Source organism: Condylostylus longicornis, unplaced genomic scaffold (assembly GCF_029603195.1).
Source record: "Condylostylus longicornis isolate FDR11 unplaced genomic scaffold, ASM2960319v2 ptg000100l, whole genome shotgun sequence".
NCBI lineage: Eukaryota > Metazoa > Arthropoda > Insecta > Diptera > Dolichopodidae > Condylostylus > Condylostylus longicornis.
The window spans coordinates 2,802,054-2,828,227 of NW_026578068.1; the positions used below are offsets into that span (position 1 = coordinate 2,802,054).

General features: G+C 23.7%; 1 long non-coding RNA gene across 1 annotated transcript in view; it reads left to right on the forward strand.

The window, feature by feature from the left end:
• Window positions 1-843: 843 nt before the first annotated feature.
• The window catches only part of LOC129614078 (uncharacterized), a 33,578-nt gene continuing 8,247 nt past the window's right edge, over window positions 844-26,174 (forward strand). Inside the window, exons 1-2 of the long non-coding RNA XR_008697355.1 lie at window positions 844-1,023; window positions 1,865-2,124. This is a non-coding gene — a long non-coding RNA (uncharacterized LOC129614078). The remainder of the gene's footprint in view (window positions 1,024-1,864; window positions 2,125-26,174) is intronic.

Consider the following 26,174-nt stretch of genomic DNA (forward strand, 5'->3'; position numbering starts at 1 on the left):
ATTGATAGTTCAATAAATTGATAGTTTTATTTTAAAAAGTTCAAAATGTAGATATATATGTATCTAAAAAGATGTTATTTAAGTTAAAAAAATAAAAATTTTGTCTACTCCAGTTTAACAGTTAACATACCCAATGACAGTTTATTCTGTGTAGAGAGTGACATATGATTATGTGGGTGTAACTGTTGTATTCTCATAAATTATAAAATACATATAATTTAATAATTAATTTTCATAACTCTTCTAAAGTTGCTTCCATTAAATTTACGTATTAAAAAATATTGTAGTGACAGACATTAGTGCCAATTATAAATTCCTATTTTTATTTGCACTAAATTTTGATTGTAGCACTGTAGAGAATTTAGTGTTGAAGATTTTCCTAAATACTTTCTAAACTATGCTGTTTATTTATTTTGAAAATATGTGAGTAAATATTTTAGTATTTTTATATTTTGGTTTACATTTAACAGAAATTAAGAAAACATTTTCATCAAAAATTACAAAAGAAAGATTTGCTCATCAAATAATGAAAAATTGATATTATTGATATTCCAAATTTTGAAATTCAAGTATTGCATTTATGTATGTATGCCCTTCATGTTACAGTCAAACTTTTTATTAAAACTCATAAATTTAGAAATATTATTGTGAAGATCTTACAATTTAAATAACATAATAAAATTTTTATATAAAATTTCAAACATAACGGAATATTTGACAATTTTTCTCAAATGTCATTGCTTTAGTACATTTGTATAAAGTACAATTCATATTTTTATTCACCATACCAATTCTGTACTTGAACTTCGAAGGTTCAAAATAATTTTTCCATAAAGTTTTTGTCATTAGAGTTTTGACGCGAGACGTGAAATGTTTTAAATAAAGACTGTACATCGCTCTTCGTTCGGTAGATAAAATGCCAAAAAGAAGAAATTGAATTTTTTTTTAATTTTTTTTTGAAGATTTTTTACCCTAATTTTTCTTTTATATTATTTACAAATATTATTAATGAAAAAAGAAAATGTAATTTAATTTAAATAGTTTTTAATAAAAGTGCAATATGAATATTAATTAATTAAATTAATTGTATAAAATTTAATTTAAAATTACAAAAAAGAAAAAAAAATCATCTAGAAAAAAAAATAATTTCTATGTTTTCTCTATACCAATTAGTTAACTAAAATTGTAAATTTAATAAAATTAAGTGCCAAATTTATAAAAAAAAATATCTAAAATCAATTATAATATCCAAAATAGTTAAATTATATTAAAAATTATTGAAATTATAAAGAAATTTAAAAAAACATAAAAATTCAAGGAAAGAGAAAAATTAGTAAAAAAAAATTTTTTTTTTTCTTTTTAACACCTATATGGGTGGAGGTGAAAATATATAAAAATTTATTTGAGAGTTACAAAAACAAAAAAAAAAAAACAAAAAAAAAACAGAAACAAAAAATCAAACATTCAGATATTTTTTGTCTTTTTTCTACCATAAATATCTTAAGATTTCACTTGTAATTTCTTTTGCGTGGTGAAAATAATTTCTGACATAGCATAGTAAAACGTCAAAATTACACGCGACTTTAATAGTATGAGAATCTTGTAGAAAAAAGAGAGAGAAAATAGAGTGTGAAATATTTTTTTTTTTATTAAATAAACACAAAAATGACAAATTCTACCTACTTATAAAAGTGTTGTGTTCTCAATTTTGTTCAACACAAAGTAGAGTGCCCTGCGTATTTCAATTTTTTATTTCGATAATATAATTTTACTCTATTAATATTAGTTTTTTGTTTTTTTTTGCCATATATTTATGCCTTTTAAAATGACAAAATAATTTTCGTTAATGTTAAACAAAAAATAGAAAAAGAAAAAATTCCTGAATAAACAAACAAAAATTTACATTCATTTATTTACATACATACATATATACTTTTACACACATACAAAAACTTACTATTACCGTAGATAGCAAAAACAAGAAGTTTGTATGTATTTTTAAAGAATTAAAGAAGTAAACTCAGCTGAAAAGGATAATAATAAAAAAAAACAATATTCAACGAAATTGAAGAAGAAAATTGCGAAAACGAAAAAGAAAACAAAAAATTTTAATTACGCCTAAAGGTTAGTATAGTATCCTATTTTTTATCTCTTTTTTTTCCTCTCACCCCTTCCTGAATAAAATTTAAATAATACTGTTTGTTTGTATATAAAATGCATCTCAAATTATACATTGTATGGTACGTAGCTAGTAGTCTTTTAGGTATTTATAATTTATTTCCATTCTTTAAAACAGAATATTGTTCTTTCATCGTACATAACGAATGAAAAAGTAAATTAGAATTGTCTTTTGCCGAAGACTTTATTAATTTCCTTTTTATTTTGTCAACATTGAAATTATCATAAAACTTATACATGCATATAAGTGTTTATATTTATGTACATACATACGTCATAAATTTTTTATGATATTTTAATACGAAATATTTTTAATTTAAAAATAATCTTTAAAATTTGCAAGTACTTTTCATTGATTTTATAGAGAATCGTTGATGATAGTAAATCGTAATTTTATAAAGGATTTAAAACTTTATTTTAGAATTTCAATAAATTAAGTATAAGAAAAAATATATTAATTAATACTTATCTGTAATACAGTGTAATAATAATACGATATAACTGTCTAGCTAGCCATTGTTATGAATACATATACCTCGTACTTTGTAGCCCCATTTTTTGGAATTATTATTAAGTACTATTATAATACTTAATTATCTAGTATTAAAGAGTGTGTAAGATAGGCATTGTAACTTACGGCAACAATAATTTTAAGTCTAATATCTAAATATTAAGTGATATAAAAAGGCTCGCTTGAGTTAACAATAACAACAGTACCTTAATAAGTTTAATAAGTGTCTTAAATACTTAGAAGTAATTGGTGATTACTTTTTCTATTGTCAAATAAATATCAAGTGAAGTAACTATTTATGATAGACAGAAACCGTTTAGAGAGGTATTCATTTATAACATACTTACATAGAAAATAAGCTATTCATGACGATCATATGAATCTGATACACACTATGTACTCGTATATGTACATAGTTTGTATTTATTAAAAATATTATTTAGTATAGATACTTACATACTAATAAGTATAAGTATGTAAATTTGTATGAATGTACATATATAAAAATTATATCCCTGGGATGAAAATATAAGATATTTGTAACCTAGTTTTTCTCAATTGGAATTTTTTTTATTATTGTTATTATTTTTATTCGAGTTTTTCCTTTTCTAACTTATTTTACTTACTCTTTCCTCTTCACTTACATATTATTATTATTGTGTTGTTGTTGTTTTTTTTTTAATTTGACCTGATTTTTTTTTTATTTCACAGGATTTTTTTCTCTTTTAAATTTGAAATTTTCATTTATTTTCTTTTATGTTTGTAATTGTGTATACTATGGTAAATAACGCAAAATACTTGTAGTTATTTAGTTTTATACTATTTAAGTAGTTACGTGCATACATATAGAATTTATAGAATTGTATATACTTACATACAAAGTTACAAATTCGTATTTTACAATAAATATGTATGTATATATTTTATTTACCTATAATAACTCTGAAAATGTATGTACAAATATGTGTTTTGCTTTTAATCAAATTTAATAGATATGCTTTTATATATACATAAATATGTATGTATTAGTGGTCAGAAAATAAAGAGATGAGGGTTGAATTTTCCATTCATTTTCATTTTATTCAAGTTTTTTTTTAGTACGCATTTTATTGTTTAATGTAAGTCTATAGGCACTAATTTGTATGTAAAGCAATATATATAATATTAACATTGTATATAATACAAAGTTTTATTCAGTTTACGCAAAAATTTATTTAGGTAATAAGTATACATATGTATGTATGTAATATAAATGGGGTAGACATAATTAAATATGTACATATTCATATGTTAATAAAGATAAAGAAAAAAAAAATAATTTATAATAATTCTAAAATTAAATTATAATTATAATAATTTCTAATTTAATAAACATATACATATATGTATAACATAAAGTCTCCACTATGTCTGACACATTAATTAATGGAATGTTTTTTTTTCAATTAATTAAAGTATATACGTCATCTAATTTAATGGCAATATTTTCATGTAAATTATTATAAAGTTAGTTATAAAGTTAAATGTGTACTTAGTGCTATATAACCATATACACACATACATACATACATATTTATAAATTAAGTAAGTACTTGTGAAGATTTCAGTATCCCCGGAATCTTTATTAATTTGCTTAATTTCTGTATGTTTCTGCGAAAAAATTTTCCAAATTATTTGAATTTGATTTACTATTGTTGCTTAATTTATCTCAGAAAATAAAAAGACCCAGTACAGTAAGGGTATATATTATTCTTAAAGTAGACTTTTGAAAAATTTAGTTTTAAAAGTGAACTTATTTCATTTTTCGAAACCAAATAAAATACAGTGTTCGCAAAAATAAAATACTTGGAAAATTTTAATAGCAATAACTAAATAAAAAAGAAGTGGGTCTAAGAAATTTGAACATGAATAGTAAATAAAAATACTTACTTATATTTTATTTACATACGTATGCATAAGTGGAAATTAAATTTCAACTTAGCTTATTTAAAATTACATTGCTAAATTTAAGCGTTCGCCAGCTCTTTTGTGCTTTTTATTTAATTTTAAGTTTGATTTTAACTTAAAGAGAATTTTTTTTAAAAATTTTAAATAAATAATAAATTTAAGGCTACTTTTGCTAATTTCAAATTATCAAAAGTGTAACTAAATTTACTAAAACTAATTTTGCTAATTGCGGAGGCTCTCTGAAGTATAAGTATATATAAGATCTCTGAAGTATATGTACATATGTACAATTAGTAATCAAATATACGTTGCAAATATACATTACATGTAAAACCCATTTAATAAAATAAATTGTATATACTTAAATTGTTTAAATTTGTAAGTATATGTTTTATATAAATACAAAACATAGCGATAAAATTATTGCATACTATAAGTAATATCTTATTATTCTATTCTATTATACTATATATAGAAAAACAACAAATTTTTATTCACCATATTATCACATTATATTCACCATATTATGTTCTAATACTTGATTATATAGAAGAAACAACTGGAAATATAATTACAAAATGAGAAAGAATTCTATAGAGAAAAAAATATGATGACGTCATAATCTAGAATATTTCAAAGTGTGTTTATCAAACACATACACAAAGAATATACATATATACATGTTATATAGTTATATATTTACTTTGAATTTGCTAACAAGAAAAAAAAAATATATCAGTATATTTTTTGTAGTAAATAATGTAATTATATATTTCTGAAAGTTTAAATAAGTTATTGGTAAAAAAAAATTATTGAAAATTAAAACTTGTATAAAAATTTTGGAAAAGCTGAAAATAATGAAATCATAATGATATATGTTTGTATATTGCTTAATATGAATTTTGTTTTTATTAATATATACTTACATAAATGTGAACTTGTATAATTTATAAGTTCAAGCGTATTTGAAATAGGGAATAAATGCCTTAACTTGCTATCTACTTTGTTCAGTAATGAAAAAAGCGACGATCAGTAATTCTGTTCGTCATTGCTTTTAAGCCTTATTAGATACATATGCGTACAAAATTCGATTATAAGAAAATTTTTTATTAGTTTTGGAACAATTCCATTTCGTAATTTTCACACTTCGCTAATGCAAATGAAATACATTTGAATTGTTTTATTTAAATTAAAATTTTGTCTACAATTGGTCATTACATACTAACATACTAACTATATGTGTATATAAAAACTAGATTACTAATAATTTGCAAATATACTATAATTGTATATACATAATGTACATAATATGTTTCTGCATTACATGAAAAATAATAATAATTCTCATATTTTATGATATTTAATTGGCAACACTGCATTGCGCATGTTTTGTTTACAGTTCATACTTATTTTTGTTTTTTATACTTCTTCCCGTTTTTTTTATACCTATTTGTTGCTATTAAAAAGAAATTATTAATGACAATTTAATTATAGATATTTTATTATTAAATATTATTTAAGTACAATATATTATATAGGAAATAATATAAACATACTTATTTGAAAATTTTCACATATATGTATATTTTATGAAGGTAGACACTTTTTGCAAGATAATATTTCCTCATTAATACTTACACAATATGTTAGATATAGGTGTACATACTTTATATCTACAAACTCTAGTGAAATACGTGCGTGTAATTTCATATTTCTTTTTTAATTAAATTATTTATTCAAATCAAGTTTTATTTTGAAAATATTCATTAATTAACTAACATTTAATTTGAATTGAAGAAATTTAATTGTTAATATTGTTTATCAATTTGAAAAATAAATTTTTTAAAATTTAATTACTTAATAAATATCTGATTAAAATTATATTGTTAAGAAATTGAACTGAAATAAACAATAGGCAATAATGTCGAAAAATTAAAAATGATCGAAAATAAATATACTTAAATAGGAACTGTAAAACGGAAAATAATATAACATGCTAGTACATTTTAACTTCGGAAAAATAATTTAATTTGTAGCTATATTGCGTACACTCACTCAAATACATGCATTGCATATATACAAGATCAAATTTAATACTTCATAATAATGAATTGTATACTAATAAACTCGAATCAAACTAAGTCGTGTTTAAGAAATCGTAAACATAATAAGATTGTACAGAAAAAAAATGATATTTTATTGATTTATGTAGGTAAATACTCAATTATTTATATAGTTTATTCTTTTCACATTTCCTATTTCTATTGCATACTTTTAGGGTGATAATATTAATAAAAGTAAGAATTAAGTAGTATAATTTTGAATTGTAATACTATGTAGATAAGCTAATGGCCAACTTGGCATGCAACGATTTTGGTTCGATTTTCATACTTCAGAACGGCCTTCAGAAACAATATTATGTAGGTATTATAATTACACAATTATTTTATTGAGACTATAATGAGAGGCGAAACAATGTAGTAGAAATTTAAAATATATACAAATTTTTCTTGATTACAATATACAAATAAAAGTTTGTGGGATTGTATATTAGTACATATTATGTATGTAAGTGGTCAATAGTAGGTGAGAAGTATACTTACCAATTTCATTTCTTCATTATTTTTTAAGACCATAGTCTATAAAAAAAAACGAACTGAAATATTTTTTTTCCAAACAAAAATATATTCAACCTAGTTTCTACATCAATCTTACATATACCATCAAACTTTTATACTCAAATTATAAATTAATTTAAAAGTAAAACAAAAAAGCCAAAAAAAAAATGATCTATTAAAATATTTTCAAATCTAATTTGGTATAAAATGTACACATATCTTTAATTTCCCTTCTCATATTTTGAAAGATGCCGAAAAGAAAAAAAAATAATAATAAAAAATAAAAAGTAATTTTATTATTTTTTTTTATTCTGGTAACATTATAATGGGTTTTCGTTTTATCAAAGTTTTTTTTTTTTGTTTTTTATTTTTCTATAAAACTATTTACATGCATTTCTATTAAAGAAAACGTTGCAATGCAATGTAATAAAAAAAAAAGAACTCAAAAATAATAAAATATCTGTTCTTTGATCCAAATTAAGTAATCTAAAATTTATCGGCCCTCCAGAGCAATAATTTTTTTTTTTAAGTAAAATTCTTACAAAATTTTAATTTATCATATTTTTTTTGTTATTTACAGTAGAATTAAAATAAACTGACCGGAATTGATGTTTCACTAATTTCCTCCGGTTTTTGTTTGAATAAAATCATTAGTATCAAAATTGTATTTAATATGTAAAACAATAAATAATTTTTTCTTTTGTAATAAGCACATTGCTTATTAATTTCACAACTATGATGTTGTATTAGTAAAATTCATAAAATAATTTTTTCTTTTCTTGGATCCCAATTTAAAAATTATAGTTGAGGGTTTGTTGTCATGTAAAATTTTCAATTTTTAAATAAATAAGTTTCAGTGATAAAACGGTCATTAACTAGCTATTCAGCATTTACAAGTATGGGTACTAAATATTAAGGCTAGGGTATCTTTAATTTATGTACAAAATTTTGCAGACAGAATACAGAGTCTGAAGCCCAATAAATGATTTTTTAAATGAGGTCTAAGAGATTGAGAATATATGTATGACAGCGACATATTTAATATTATAGTATTAATATCATATTACGGTAAACTGGATTTCAAGATTTTTTTTTAATTTTTCGAGAATGCCGTCTACAAATACACCATATACATTTACATGAAATTTTGAATTACAGTTTTTGTTTTACTTATAAGTACGATGTTCGACTGTATTAGATGCTCTAATGGTATTTATTATTGTAGATGGATAAAAGAAAATACCTAATATATACACACTCATATACTTATTTTGATTTTATTTTTAAATTAATCCCGAAAAATCTCAAAAAAAAACAAAACACATAAACAATATCAACCGAGGGCAAGATAGCATAAAATTTTTCTTTATTATTTTTTTTTCTTACCATTGATAGTATTTTTTTTTTTTATAGTCATCGCGACCACAGACTTAAGTTTCTTTTTATGCACTATCTCCTCTATATATTTTTATTATTATTTTTTTTATTATTTTATTTTTATTGTTTATATTATATAAATTTGATTCATTACTTTTGATTTATCATAATAAAATAAAATAAAAATGGTGGTTCTATTATAAGTTACAAAGTATAAGAAGAAAAACCGAAACATAAAAAATATAAACTTAAGTAAAATAAAAAAAAAAAAACAAAAAAATTGAAAGAATTTTTATTGTCCTACTTTTGATTGCATCTAAACAAGTTCTAGATTTTTTCTATCACGTAGCCCCATGCCTATTTTATTATAGTTCTCTCATCATTTTCATTGCTTAAATAAGTTTTAAATCTATAAAATAAGTAACTATAGTAGACATTAAATCTCGTGTTACAAATAGAATAAATTTTTTTCTCTTTTTTTTTTTAGATTTAGGTTGAAAAATTTATTTCATTTGTTTTTTTTTTATACACTTAAGTAAAGTTGATTTTTTTTTATGAATTTATTTAAATTGTCTTTCTCAAATAGAAAATATTGCATTGATTGACCCCGTCACAATTGTATATATGTATAATTATAGCATTAAGTATATATATACTTGTAATAATGTGATAAAGTTCAATAATATAGAAAATAAAAAGAACAATGAATTTAATACAAATTTTATTTTCACATTTTATTTGAATATTTGAAAAAATTTTATATGCATGTTCATATGTATGTAGTTCACGGAATTAAGTGAATTAAATACTTGAATTATAGAAAAAACTTCAGTATAAATACATTTATATTAAAATAAGTTAAAATGCATATATAAGCAGTACTTTGCAATATATGCACTTAAAACAATACCGAGATTACTTATTTACAGTTCAGGTTTAGGATTCAAGCAAAAATAGTATGAGTTTATTGTTCTTTGTTAGAGTTAATAATATTTGAAAATTTTGAATTCTTTTTTTCCACTCTCTGATCTAATTTATTACATTACAAAAAAAATTGAGCTTCATATATGAATCTATGCCCAAATCAAGTCAAATATTTTCTAACTATGAGATCGAATATGGCCGAATTTCAAAAAATAAATTATAGTTTGTTTTGTTTCTCAAATTATGATGGAATATTCATAATATATTTCAGTGGTACAAAGTATAACATAACTCCTACATATGTATATGCAAGTAAAATCGACATTAGGAAGCGTTTTGAACGAGTTCTTTAAATTTTATAGAAAAATCACATTATTTTTCTATATTTTAAGAATATTATTCAATTATTTACAAGTAATAATTTTAAGATACATGTAATTTGACAGTATTTTTCGTAGGTCTTACTTTTAGAATATGAAAAAAATATTATTGGAAAACAATACTTTATAACAATTTTGATAATGTTTAAAATTGGTTATTCTTAATTGTAATAATAAAAAGTTTTCGATATATTTGAAAATGTTGAATAAATAATTATGAAAAGCACTATATGCATTCATGCATTCGTGTATACTGAATATACAATTAAATATACTCAAAGGTCTTAAAATATTGAAAATTAAAAAAAAAAATACCTTCACCTATATAAGCATATGGTTGACAACAAAATGAGTTTAGAAAAACTAAAAAATTTTTAAGGTTTTTTTTAAATCAGGAAGTGAATTTTAAACAAATATATTTACATATATAAGTACGTACTTTTCTATGTATATTTATTTATTCAGAAATAAGCATAATTATACTTCATATTTCAATTCTTTGTATTTTACTTAACATGACAATAGTTAAAATAACACTTATGTATTCATTTAAATAAACCATGTAATTACTAAAATTTTTAAGTTTTCATTTTGCGAACTTATTTCTATTTGGAACTTTAATGTATTCAATACTCTTGCAGTTATTGATTAGATAATTTTAGAATAATTATGTCAACTTAAACGTAAATTGCTCAATTTAACTCGGGCAGGGATAAATTTCTAAATTTTATTTAAAAACTTATTATTTCATGCATCAAAACCTTATTATTATTTGCAGCGTATATTGTTGTTATACTTGTACTAACAGTTCTGACACTTATCAAAAATTTATTTAAACATACTTATACATATACATCATATATGTATATACGTCATTATACCACATTAATTTTAAATGAGGTATGTTTAATTGTTTTATTAACCTTAAATAATTTGAATAATATATTAATAACTTATCAATCCAAAAAATTAAAAAAAAAAAAATTCAATGACATTTTTATTAAATGAATATAAAGTTTTAAGTACATACATACATAAATATTAAAATAAATATGCATATATAAATGTGTACTTATAATATGGTATTTTGTTTATATGCTAAATTAATCAAAAAATAAATTAAGCTAAATAATTTTTTATTTTTATATTCGCAATTATATTAGACTTAAGTATTAAAATTCTAAGATTAGATTGAAATATAGCGATGTCAAGAATATTCAAAATATGTGAATATTTTTCAATCTAATATTTGGAATAATATTCCTTTGGCGCCTTTATGGGAGAAAAGAAAAGAGAATGCAAATTTGTTTCATAATTATGTACAAAGCGGTAGCGTTGCGTACCGGTACGTGTGCACGTAAAACGGTATGGCATACAAAATTCTTGTCTTGTCAGCAAAGTAAAAATAGAAATGTTTCAAGAAAATTTTTGTGATAGAGTCAAATTTTAATGAGAGCATTTTCATGAAGCATTTCAGAAAGAGTTTCGGAAAAAATATGCCTTTTAGCCTCATTATGTCTGTCTAACAGTCCGTTTCTCGAGTTATTGAAAATTTACAAAATGTCACTTTTAAAATCATTAATAATAATTACCGAATAATGTTTTTAATTTTTAAAAACTTCTAGTATGGTTATTAAATAATAAATTGCTGATGAACTCATTTTGATTTCTAATTCGAATAGATAAGTAAATGTGAGCACATCAATGCGATTAATATCCTCATTCAATCACTTGTTAATGCATACAATTTATTTTATTCATCCGAGTTCAACGTTTAGTCGTTCACACATGTACATAACTATAAAAATATTTCATTTAAAATAAATAAAAATCATAAGTAATAATAAAATTTTATTCATTTTGCATTTCAATTTTGCGCCATTTCCAACACTGTAGAGTATACATGTACGTGTACATACATACTTGTGCATATTTCATTCATTAATCAATTCAAATTACCGCAAGTTTGTTAAAAACTTATTTCAATTTAAATAAATTTAAATTAAAATTTATGTTCTGGCTCTTTTATGATTATTAAATGTTAATCTTAATTTTATCTTTTTTAATTCAATATTTTGTTATTGTATATTTTATATTTTATAATTTAATATGAAATCAAGGCAAATAAACTCTAGCTCATAATATCGCAGAAGTTATTCGTCATAATGGCTATATGTAAATTTCATTATTTAAAGTTTCAATGTCAAGTCAATTTAAAGTATCATTTTTTTTTTTGGTATTTTTTCACAAATACGTACGTGTGGAAGTAAATTAAATCAAACATATACATGCCTATGTGATTTTACTTACCTAACTTACCTAGCTTACCTATGAATGTAAATAACATTATTATTAGTTATTATTACGCTAGGTATGCTAGCATTACACATTCCAAATGCCTACATACTTATGCATACTCTCACAATAGTATATGTATGTTACTTAAGCGGTTTTTGTATTCATTCCCTGAGCTAATTTAAACTCGGTTTGCTGACCAGTTTTTGTTTTTTACACGTTTAATAGTGTTTATGTAATATTGTATGATTGTATTATTTTACGTGTATTTATATTTACCAGAATTGTGTTTATATATACTTATACTTGCTGGTGAAATACATACACATAATATATATGCATGTGTTTTGATTTGACTTTTAACTCTTCTGAGATCACATAGTTTTAGAGTTGTGTGGTGTCAATTGAATTATTTTATATTGTATGTGTATAAGTATGTGCTGAGGCTATTTTTTATATATGTATGTATTGATTAATGTCATATGCTTATAAATGTTCGTGTTTAATTTAAAAGTTAAAAAGCCGAAATCATTTTTTTCCAATAGTTCAAATCAAATTATTAAAATGTTTTTTTAATTAATACAAAAAAAAAGAAAGAGTTATAAAGAAAAAAAAACCGGCCCACATTAAATTCAATAAAATTTCATCTAGATATCAATTTAGTTAAAAAGAAAAAAGTTACAAAAAAAATCTGTGGAAAAAATTTAATAGTAATGTTACACCTTTTAGAAAATTATTTTAGTTTCAAAGTTCATAATTAAATTTACAAGTAATTTATGGAACTTACTTATATAGCATACATTACGTGCTCGTATGTATGTAAATACGGTACAAATCGAATACTTACTGATGTAAGTCAGCCAGTCCAAGTTCATAATTAGGAAATGTTGCAAGAAGAAAAGAGAGAATCTAATATGGGCACAATTATACCCATATTATCAAATATAATCTTAAATCTATATTTTATATAAATGCAGGTCGTCTTTTATAAGAAACGTCAGCAAAATAACTCAGGATCTTAAAAATTCTTTGTTAAAGAGTTTATATACGTATCCATAGTTTTTTTCCACATTGAATACAATAAGGGAAATTCTGCGATGGCACCAATTTTCACATGTGGAGTTTTTGGCGGAACTATGTTTCTCCATGCTAAACAAGTGAAGGTTAATTACTTTTATGGAGATGTTTGTCCGCCTGTCTGTCAATTTGCCTATTAGCCTGTGTAGATCAGTACCTCAAATTCGGCTGAGTCGATTTTGATGAAATTTTATATAATAGTTAACTTTGACGATGAGACGGTTTGATCAATTTTTGGGAACTGAACCTTTTCGCGTGACGATTTTAAATTTTTTCACATAAGTATACTACTTAAAGAAAATGAATCAATCAATTTTTCTTGAAATTTAATATTTGAATACGGGATTATAAAATAGTAAAATTATAAATTTTTTGGAAAGATGAGGACTCCGAAATTGAACTCGTTAAAAATTTTAAATATCTTTATTATTACACATACTTAATATACACAAGTTTATATTTACTTGAAAAATATTTATAAGAAAAATTTAGTCACGTTGTTAAGTATGGAAAATTCTATTAAATTTTAATTAAAAATAATTAAAACCTATTTGATTTTCAAAATATTTTAAATAGGTTGGTATTTATTGTTTATTTTGTTTTTTTTTTTCTATTTTTTGAAAGCGTGATTACTTTAGAAAAATGTCGCGCCGAATAAAACGTGTTCTGTTAGATAAGTTTTCTTTTTTTTTGGTTTTTATTATTATTTTGTGTTTTTTTTTTATAATAAAAGATAAAGTTCTTGCTATATCAATTGTCATTATTTATTTAGGTGCGCTCATAAAGAAAATTATTGTTCCAAATCACCGAATATAAAAACATAGTTAACTATAATGTGCCCACATATCATATTCTTCGTACTTATATAAAATATGTGAACATACATATAACGACATTTTTAAATGTATACATAGGTATATATAAAATACATATTTAAAAATATTTATAACAGTACAGTAGAATTTCTAAATGTACATAAGTAAATAATTTTTTTTCTGTGTTACAATAGTCTCAAACTTAAAAGTCATTCGGAGACGTCAAATCGTAAAATAAAATTTTGCTCTCGAAATTACTCAAAAAGCTCAACAATTTGAAGACTCATCATTTGTAAACGTCGATTTGACGTTGATGACTTTAAGTGTAAAATGTTGTCAAAATCACACATATATGTACTATTCTCAATGATCTTCTAGAATTTGAAACATAACATGGAAATAACAAATTTTTCTTTTATATTTCTGCATTTGAATAGTTTGTTTTTCGATAAGTTGGAATACAATTGAAAAAAAAATATTTTTTTAACTTTAAAATAAAATTTATTTTGCAAATTTCGCGGTATATAAGATAAGGTAAGGTATATAAGATAAATAACAATTTTATTTGATTTCAACTATTATTCACTTGAAATTTTTTCACTGATATGTTCGATCATACACAAAGTTGTATTTAGAGACAATCTGGCCACTTTTTTCAACATTGCATAAGTATTTTCATATAGAGATAAGCAAAAATTATTCGCTATCTATGTTTTTGTTTTGTAGTTAAACAACAAATTGAGTAAATTTACTTGCGTTGAATTGATATAGGTTATAAATATAATTCAAATAAAATCATTTAAGGTTTAGGTTAACCTTACACAATAATATAGATTATGTAATCTCATATTTGCACAAGTGGATATCGAAACAATTTTTATGAAAATTTTTTTTTTTTCAAATTATTATCAATAATTTATGTATGGTCCTATATATTATAAGACGTGCAAATAATTAGGCTAACTGTTATACAAAAACTTCCCGCTATAATTATATCAAATTTTAGTTTGTACATGGAAAAGTGTTAAAAGTTTGCTGTTAAAGATTGTGATTGATTTTAGAAATTAAAGTGTGCAGTAGCTAATTAAAAATATAAAAAGAATAAATTTTTAGTTCATTCTTTGCTCTATGTGTTAAGAATTTTGTAAATTTACGTACCTACCTAATTAAATGTTCATCCAAATATTCTTTACTCTGATTTCTTTACGGTTCGTTAAGGTTTTTTTTCCCAATATAGTCCAACTTAACATAAAACCTTCATACAACTTCACCTTTTATTTTAAATAAATCCAATTTAAATTATTTTTAAATTAATAAAAATTGGTGCCCACGTAAAAAGAAAAAGACGAACAAAAATTAAAATCATATAACTGAAAAATATAGGTGAATGTATATGTAGAATTGTTATACGTACAATGTTCCAACTTGTATAAGCCGTATAGTCATTGTGTATAATTATTAATTTTTTCTTAAAATACTGATGAAGTTTTAGATTTTTTTTTTTTTTAAGAAAATTTCCAAAAAAAAAATTGGAAAAAAAAGTGCTTAATATTAGTTTAACTCTTTCCGCCCGTTTGTCTGCTTACAAAACTTCTACAAATCTAAAATTCTGGAACCTGATATTTTCAAAACTGCATGTTTTTCCAAATTTATATAAAAGTAAGCGATAAATATAATTATTTATCTTAACTAAATTGAGTACTTGATCGTACTTGATCGCATCTTGTGTTCACGCTTTTTTAAATTTTTCTGTTATCATCCTAAATGTATGCAATTATTTAAATTATATTTTGCTATATTACTAAAAGAAATTTAAATTTATAGGTAAGTAGTAGATTGACTTTTAGAAAACAGTATTTTCACTTGTTCAAGGGAAAAGCGCTATTTTAAAACCACTGCTTTGGTAAAAATTTATTTATTTTTTTTGAAGTTTTAGTTTAAGAGACTTTCCTTTGTTAGTTTGCAAAGCAAGACTAGATTTTTTTTTTATCTTTGCCTCACTTATATTCCAATTTCTTTTTATTTATTTTTTTTTTGACGTGTGTTGTATTTTAGTTGTAAGCGCCATCTCAAGTAGGCGACCGATAATATTATAAGATTGACTATGGATTACTTGGCATCATGCAGTTTTGAATGGCGTCATCGAATATAAAATAAAAAATTTTACTTTTTCTTTTTTTACTAAAAATTCACAAAAAAAAATTGTTTTGTAAAGTTTTGCTTTTTGGTTTTTTTTTCGTAAAAGTAAATATGCTAACCTATATGTAACCGCGAAGATTTAGTATTGAAGATTAAATAAAACTATAAATACATATTATGTGTATACTTACATATATACATTGTACATATTGTTATAAGATATTTTGTTATTGATAATATTCGATCGGAGAAAGATTGTATGGTAAAATTATTAAAAAATTATTAATCTCCTAAAATAACAGAGTAAAGTTGTGAATTAAATTAAGTTTTATATCACCTATGGTATCTTCGTTTACCTATGTACCTTTATAATGCATGTATTCTAGAAACACGTTTTGTAATTTTGTTCTCTTTTTCTTGTACTCTTTATCTTTTTCTTTATATGATAAAAGTGTGGCATTATCCACAAAACCAGTACTCATATACATAATATTAAAAAGGAGTCCTTTATTCATTAAAATATGTTAATTTTCTATGTTTTATTATAAGATAATAAAAAAAAAACAAGCCAGTATAATTTAATCAAATTTAAACCATATACGTACATGTATGAAATTAAAAATTGATTGAATAAAAAGACTATAAGATAAATTCCTGTTTTTCTTGAATCGAATAAATTTAATCATAGCTATACTAAAAGAAAACTATGATTCTTTAGTTGATTATCTTCTTTTTAGCACTTTTCCAAAAATTTTTTGAAAAAAAGTGCTTATTAGTTTCACTCTGTCCGTCCGTCCGTCCGTCCGACCGTCCGTCCGTCCGTCCGTCCGTCCGTCCGTCCGTCCGTCCGTCCGTCCGTCCGTCTGTCCGTGTGTCTGTTTACAAAACTTCTACATTTTTAAAGATAGAAAGCTGAAATTTAAAATGTACATAGATCTTTACTAGAAACTTATTTTTGTAGAACAAAATTTTTACCTATCTCCCCCCGTCTAGAAGTTATACCCCCCCAAAGCACTAAAAATGGCCTATTTTAACTATTTGTTGCAATGAAACCTTAAGCATTTTTGAAATTTTGCAAACGCAGAAAGGCAGTGGCTTGCTTCCCCTACCGCGGTATACTATAGTTAAACTTTAGAAAAACAAAATGGCCATTCAAATTTACCGTTATCTACAGTCCTTTTTTACCAAATTTTTGATGTCGTTTTTCTTCTTGACCCCAGCCTGTAGAAGCTTGAAATTTTAGGGGCTTTTAGACATTAACATTTAGTTCATTTCGTTAGAAGAAAATTTTTTTCCATCTCCACCCCCTCTCAAGTTATGGCCTCTTGAAATTTGTAAAATTTGAATTTTCGACACCTTATATTTCTGAAACCGCAAGCTTTTTCAAATTTCTATAAACGCAAAAAGTTAACGGTAAATTCCATGATATTAAAAAATATAATTATTTTTCTTAACTCACACAAGTAACCCTTAAAATCGAGCATTATGTTAACCCCTGCTTATATTAATTTTTGCTTTATTTCAAAGACTGCATAAATCGTTCATCCTAAATATATGCAATCCTAGAAATAGTTTTGTATATGAATGAAAATAATTTTAATAGTGTGATAGGTATACATAGACTGTATTTAAAAGCAGAATTTTTACTTGTTGAAGGGAAAAGTGCTATAATACAAACCATTGGTTTGACCCAACTTTATTTTTTCATAAATTTATTAGCATGCGTGTTGGAAACATAAATTAACTATTTTAAAGCGGTCTTCTTTTTTTTTCATAAAATGAAACAATATTTTACCCTATCACTATGGACGAAGTATACATAAAAAAAGATTTTTAAATAAAAGAACAAAGCCCTCTAAATTTTGACATTAAAATAAATTATAGCTGCGACATTTATACCTGAATATTCATACTAACACATTTTAAGCTGGACATTATTATAGAAAGAGAAAAGTGATGGTTTTACAGAATTAAATCGATAAATGCTTTTAAATTTTACCAAAATATGCCCTGATAAAGTTTTAAAATTTCATTTTAAAATTTTATCAGAGTATATTCAGTTGTGCATTCCATTAAACAAAGTATTCAAAAGGTGGGGTAAAGTAATATCATGTAAAATTTAACTGGTAGTTAAGGTTAATTATTGCCATTAGACCAACCTGATGATCCGGTTGAAGTGTTAAAGGTCTTGCGAAGTTATTTTTTCTTAGCCCGCCAAAATTATCCCTAGACTTCCAAGTTCCACTTCCCTATTCACTCTCCCGTACGATTTTGTTCCTAAAACAACTCCAACTATATAATAAATTCGGCATTCGAATTTGTGTTTTTACAAGTACTCATAGTGATCATACAACTAAAATACTAGGAACGTCAATGAAATTTACATCGGAATTCTTTATCAGAATTTGAAGGGTTTTACATTGAAGAAGAATTTGAAAATTACCTTCAATAGTGAAGGTTCTGTTTATAAAATTTAGTTTCCTCTTCAAATATATAAAAAATATATAAATTTTAATCGTTTGAAACTAAGTTTACAGGAACGCATAAATAGTTAGACCGCAATATACGTATTTTATTATTTTCTAAAACAGAAAGAGCCCATATTTTATTGGTATGTGAAATTCGGTATAAAAAATTTTTTTGCGTTATTGTATGCAAGGTGGTTGGGTTGTAAAGAAGAAATATATTCCACATTTGTAAGTAATTTTTGTTTTTCCTAATCGGAAATGTTAAATAAAGAAATAACTTTTATTTTGTTTATAAAATACGAATACCAATTTCACTTTTATATCTATATACTAAAAATGATAATAAATTTTTATATCTGACATGCCTATGTTAAACCCTCTATATTAACTTTAAGATTTTAAGACACAAAAAAAAATTTAATACAGTTTTTTTTTATGAGAGAAAACTTCTAAATCTAAAAAGTAATTTTGAAAAGATAAAAATTCTTTACAAAGATTAATTTGAATTTCTCCCCCAAAAATATTAGATAGCTTAGCTATGTCTCAGGGTATTTGGCACATATAGAATATTTTGTAAATATTTGTATACAATTACAATATGATTGTTATAACAGAACTTTAATATGAATCTTAAAATAATATAATTATATATATATACATATATATTCATTATATAATCATTGGAATACAATCAGCTATTATTAATTTCATATAGTTTTCGATAGTTTTTCCTTTCTTTCATTTATATTTTCCGAACGTTGACTCGCTTCATTTATCCAATTTTAAGCTATATTTAATTCGGATATTTTCTATCATTAAAGCATTCAAGTATGTAACATAATGATAAATCATTTAAGCCTTTTTGTGTTTGTTATATTGATTTTTCGATTTTAGGTTTAGTGTATCAAAAGTAAGTGGATGAGAAAAACAAATGAAAGAACTAGTTTGATTTTTTTTTAATAAGTAATTACCTTTGTTCTTTCTCGTTGCCGTTCCTCGAGTTTCTGATATATATATTTATATAATATAACAGTTTTTCTACAGTGTATATCAGTTAAATACATTATACCTTATGGTTATATTTTCCTTAATAAAAACCACATTTTTATGATTCTTATGTGTGTTCCTGGAAAATTTAAGTGAATATTCTAAAATTATTAAATTTTTTTTCAATTAATTTTACTTAATTACAAATTTCCACATTAAAAGACATTATTTTTAATAATTTTTTTCATGTTTTAATGAATATATTAAGTGAAATATTTTTTTTTTTATTAATCTTCAAGGTTGTATTTATAATAATAACGAATTACTTATTTGTATAAGAGTCTTATACAAAGTCTTATTTTACTCTTCTTAAAAATTATTGAAAATTATAAGATTAATTATAATATTTAAATTGCTTTTACTTATATTTTGTATGTACATATATATATGTATGTATATATATAAGAATGCTAATTAAAATATCATATTTAATTAATTGTAATAACTTTGATTGAAAAATAACGTAAACCGTACGAGACTGAAAAAGATCAATTGAGATTAATTAACTTTCGTTTTAAATTTCATTTTGAATTTTTTATTTGAAATTCAATTACAAATGGAGATATCTACAGTTATATAAGTAATGTATATATGTATATTTATAATTTGCCATATTTAGTATTAAATACTTAAAGATATTAAATTTCTTTAAAATTTTCTTTTCTAATGTTAAAATAATTATTGTTGTGGTTTATGATTCCACTTTGAAGTTAGAATTATCGGAATAATATTATAATTGAAGAGTTTAGTAAAAATTTTTATAATAAATAATATTAAGTATAGCATTTAAAAACTGTATCTCTTACAAATTTTAATGTACACCGCCGGCTTAGAAAACACCTTCGGAAAGAAGACTCCGATACACCTTCTCAGTGTGTGTGGAGCGTTGGTTCATAAGAGAAGGGTCAGCTTGGGCGGGCCCTGGCTGGTGAGCATGCCGTTGTGGGATATCCCCCCAGAAAAATTTCTTTGATTCATCAGAAGTGTGGGTTTCAAGAGGATATTCTAAGCAGGACACAATGCGCTCGTGGGGGGGGGGGGGGAGCACAAAAGATCTTTTAGGTCGCGGTGCATCATCGCCTCATTTTGCAATCTACAATCAACAAATTTTGAAGAACAATGAAAAAGTTATTGTATGTATAACAAATTTAAATAAGAGTTCTTCACTTTTTAAAGTAATTTAGAGCAAAAACATTGCATTATTTTGCCTAACTATGCATTTAATATTGAAAATTAAAAACCTTTAAAAACCTATTTTTGTTTATTGTTATTTACATTGTTATTGTATAAATATAAATATTATGCATATTACTTAGTTAAGAACAAGTTACGAACATTTCAATTAATTTGTGTAAACTCTATTGCAAATTTATTCCAAAATGTGATCCAGTTGGATTCTGTTTAAACTAATTTTGTTATTTTTAACTAGAATGAAGATTAAAGCAGTTAAGATTATCTATTTTGTTTTGTATTAATTAAGATGTATTGCCATGAAAGGAATGTGAAACACGAGTACGGATCATGGAATCTTGAGTATACATAATTTCGAGTGTGTCTATATTAATTCAACATTTACTAATTACATTGCCAGTATGCTATACTTATACTTATGTTGTTTACCTATTCAAATGGTTAATAACATTTTTACATGCGACATCTGCTGTAAAAACAAAAATTTTTGCAAATTTCTATTGTAGTATTTTTTACCTTAAATATTACCTTATTGCTTATATTAGCATGTTACATTTTTTATTATATAATGTAAATGAAATGTCATGTCAGTTAAAAAAATAATTTTTTATATACAATAGCCCTAGCACGAAAAATGTGAATAAGGATAATTTTTTAACATGAAATCATTGGATGCATAACGTTTAACCGAAAATAAATGAATAAAAAAAAAAACAAAAAAAAAAATTAATACTTGTATCCTCGTTACATTGCGTGTATTTTGGACAAATTGCTTTTATTAAAAATATTCAGGTTAGACATATTTTTAAAATATGGCGGCAGCCTTGTAATTTTTTTTTTCTTTTTGTTTTTTACGTGAATAATTGAGTTATTTTTTAACAGAGAGGCATTTAGCACATTATGTAGCATTTAATTGTTCATGTTATTTTGCGACATCTGCTATATATATTTTGGCCGACATTTTTTCCACAATTTCATACAACTTTTTCTGCAGATGTTATTTGACAAGAACTTCAATTTATTTGTAATGTTTTAGAGAAATAATCAATTTTCGAAAATTTGCCGGCTGGAATTTTCTGTTGTTTAAATGTAAATAAATCGAACTAAAATTGATAAACATAAAAGTTAAATTTTTGATATTTTGAGCAAGTGTAAATGTTCATGTTCATTGTTTTCTTAAATAGCATTTCAAACTCAGAACATTTTTCACTTTCTAGTGAAGCAAAGTTAATTAGAAGATGAGAAATAAATTTGCAAAAAGATTTGCGAATTTCCTTTACATTAATAATCCTTTGAGCTTATCAGCTCTCTTTAATAAAATAGTTCCTCTCTGCAGTATCACAAATCCATACCACATACCTGTATACATGAAAATTAAAATTTGGTATCCTTATAACTTAAATTCCCTTACAAAATATAGCTGCGGTCTATTTCAGGACTTTTTTTTTTTAATAAACTTTTTTTATGTCTTTGCTTTTCTCGTTATTCCAAAAACCATAAAAAATCAACCACTATGAATATCACTCCTTCATATAATTTTATCCTCTCAAGGTAATCAAATATGATGAACAGCACGTGTGGCTCTTCATACTTACATACACTTTTGAACTTCAAAAAAAAGAAAAAGAAGAAAAGAATAATATGAGAAAATTATAACGCGAATCACAAAAGTTAAGAAAAAAAAAATTTTCATTACCCAGGTGCTTGCGTAAATAAAACGTTTGCAAACAGAAATATGAAAACTTTAATGTTTCAGGTTAATCAAACCTAAAAAAACTTTAAGCGAATTGAAAACAGAACTATAAGAATAATAAAGAAAAAAAGGCAACAAGAATTTATTTGGTAATAAAAATGAATTTATGGATAGCAGGTTTTTTTTTGCTACATAGAACTTCCTTTCATGCTTGGAAAACCTTAAAATGGAAAATTTGTTGAAAAGTTGAATATACATGCATATATACATATATATTGTTTTGTTTTTTCGGAATCATAATATTTCTGGACACCTTCGTAATGTTTTCACATCTAATTTTTTTCTTTATTCCTTTTTCAGATCTTTGACATAAAAAATATACAAGAGAAATTGTAACGAAAATTAAGATTAATGTTTATAATATTATTTGAATGTAAGTATGTCGTGTGTAGTTAAGATATATAAGAATCCTGTAAAGGAAATTTATGTGTACGTAATATAAGCAATCATAATGTAATGATGAATGTATGACTGACTTTATGTCATTTGGTGAAAAAAAAAATATGGGATTTTTTTTATAAATTATACTCATATTACTCAATTTTTTTTATTTCTTTTATTTTTTTGTTAGAATAAAATAAATTTAGTAATATTTCATCTATTTACCTTTATACATGTGTGTGCAGTATGTGTAAAATATTATGTGAATATTATATTTTCAAACATAATTCAAATATTCTAAGCAACTTAAAGGCTACATTTATTCAGTAATTTTCTTTCAGTAATTTTTAGAAATTTAAAATTTATACTTACTTATTAAAAAAATTTATTAAACTTCGTAAAGAGTGCAAAATTTTTATACAAAAATTCAAATTTCAGGAGCCTCCCAATGTAATTCGAATTTCGTGAAACGAAAATTGATTGCTGCTCCCTTACCATTTTTCCGAATACAAAAATCGCTTCACGAAATTCGAATTACATAGTGGGGCCCCAGATTTGTTAATAATTAAATTTTTGTATGAACATTTTTAATATTACATGACTGGAACAAGTAAAGCTATTACAGTAAAACCTACATAAATCGAATTATTCTTGGAAAGTCAGAAATATGTTTAATATGATGAAAATTTGAACATTCAATTAAAATAATGTAACTAAACTACAGAAATTATGTTAACACTGAATTTATTATTAACCCATTAAATACTGAATGCAGTAATTAAAACTCTCAACTCCTTTTTGATATAACTGTTATAAATTCTTAAAACAAGCCTTAAAATTTTGAAATGATTATATTTTCAGATACCTACGTCAATTTATATTAAGAGTATAATTTATGTACTTATGTATTCACTCAAATCACTAAATTAAGTCACATTTTCCAGTAATTCCAAGAAGAAAATTTAAAATAAAACTATAGGAGAGTATATTATAGTAAAGATAAAAACAAATTATAAAAATTACTAGGGAATTACTTTTACATTTAAAGATTCAAATTACTGATTATTAAAGTAACATTTTTATAATTCTCTTTATTTTCCATTTATTTTGCTATTTAAATCTACTTTATTTAAATATTAATATACTTTCACTATACAATCGCAGTTTATTAACAGCATTTTACCATTTCAACAATTCTTCTTTTATGTTTTGTAAATTGTTAATGTGTTTTTTATATTGCATTTTTAATTTCTTTTTCACTTGTAAATGTTAAGAGCCACAATTATAATATATACCAATTCTACTCTTTTATACCGTTTCATGTGTTATCTTTGAACATAATAAAATAAACAAAAATATAAAAACTGTACAAGTATTTAAGTAGTATGCATTTCATGAATTAGTTCATGCTTAGCAAAATGAACAGCAGAAGAAGAAATGGCTCATATGTATTTCTCACATTATTATATTGATGCCATTAGGGTAACCATATTGGTCTATTGCGAAAAAAGAACTAAAAAAGAAGATATACAGATATACAGAAATATACAATGTGTATATAGAGTGACATAATTCATAGATACAATTCATAGATATACGGTGTATGAAGAGTGATAACGCTAAATAAGGGTAATTATAATGATCGGGTAGAGTGTAATTCGTTGGGAATTCAAAGCTATTTGATGTTAAAATTGCTATATATTAATATAAATGAAAAATAGTCAAATACTTTGGTTTATTGTAGGCGTTAGTACTTAAGTACTTGATTTTGATTTTAGTTATCGAAAAATGTTTGTAATCATAGATTTTACACTGCTTTGCTTATGTTAAAAACAAGACCTTATGAAATATTTGCGACCAATTATTGGTAATAATAAGGTAATTATTGAATTATGAATCAATTAAAGCCCGAATAAGTTTTTATTCTTTTGCTGATATACTCGTAACAGCTATTAAATAATTACTTACTTAATTACAATTACATAAACTCTTTCGATGTTGATAGTGAGGCTGTATTTTAAATTAAATCGCATTTTCTCAAGAAAGTCATTCTAATGTTGTCATAGAGAATAACAATTTTAATTTATATCGAAATCTCTGCAACAATAGAAAAGATAGTGTACACATTTTTAACCAATAAAAAGAGAGCATAACGGCCACTCTAACTGATATGCATGTAAACATGGTAATCGCACAATATGCAGATGCACATAATAATTCCATTAGTCATTATAAAGAGATAGTGTAACATTTTTTTTTCCTTCATTTTACATTTTCACATACAAAGTTTTATCGTGTTTTACAAATTTGTAATCAGTTATCAGTATTAATAGAAATTTAAAAACTGTTATTATTCTGTAATATAATAAATTCGTGTTTAAATCTACATAAAAAAAAAATTATTTGATACTACAGATGAAAATTGCAATTTAATAACTATTTTGAATGAAGTTAGTAGAAAGTTTTGAAATGTATGAATGATTTTTTTAATGATTTAATAACATGCATGGATATCTTCTTTTATTTAAGCGATTTATGCCAATAAATTTTCTATATTTAATTTTATTTCATAATTAATATTTTAATCACCTTCATTTTTATTAAACTTGTACCTATTAAACGAATTTATTAAATGAATTTTGCGATTGATAAATGATTCGTGAATAGTTGTTTTCATAGAATATAAAATAAGTCCGCCTGTATTTATGCAATAATATTTATTTTTAATGATTGTCTTAGTGTGAAAATCACTTTTTCAATAAATAATTCAATAAATAATTTCACTCCTTCTCTATAAAAGCATTATTTCTGTAATTGTTGGGCAGCTATTATAAAAACTTATAACCACTATCAACCTTCATTAAAATGGTGGCATTGTCATCACAATTGTTTTTGCTGTATTTGAATATATGATTTATTATAGTTTCGGAAATATGTTCGATAAATTGTCAATTTTTTTTGCAGTACATAATTTTTAATGATAATTTCAAGGTTATAAAATTCATCATTGATAGATCGACCCACAATACTGATCTTATTTCGCATGTGTTGTCGATTATTTTAATTTTGAAAG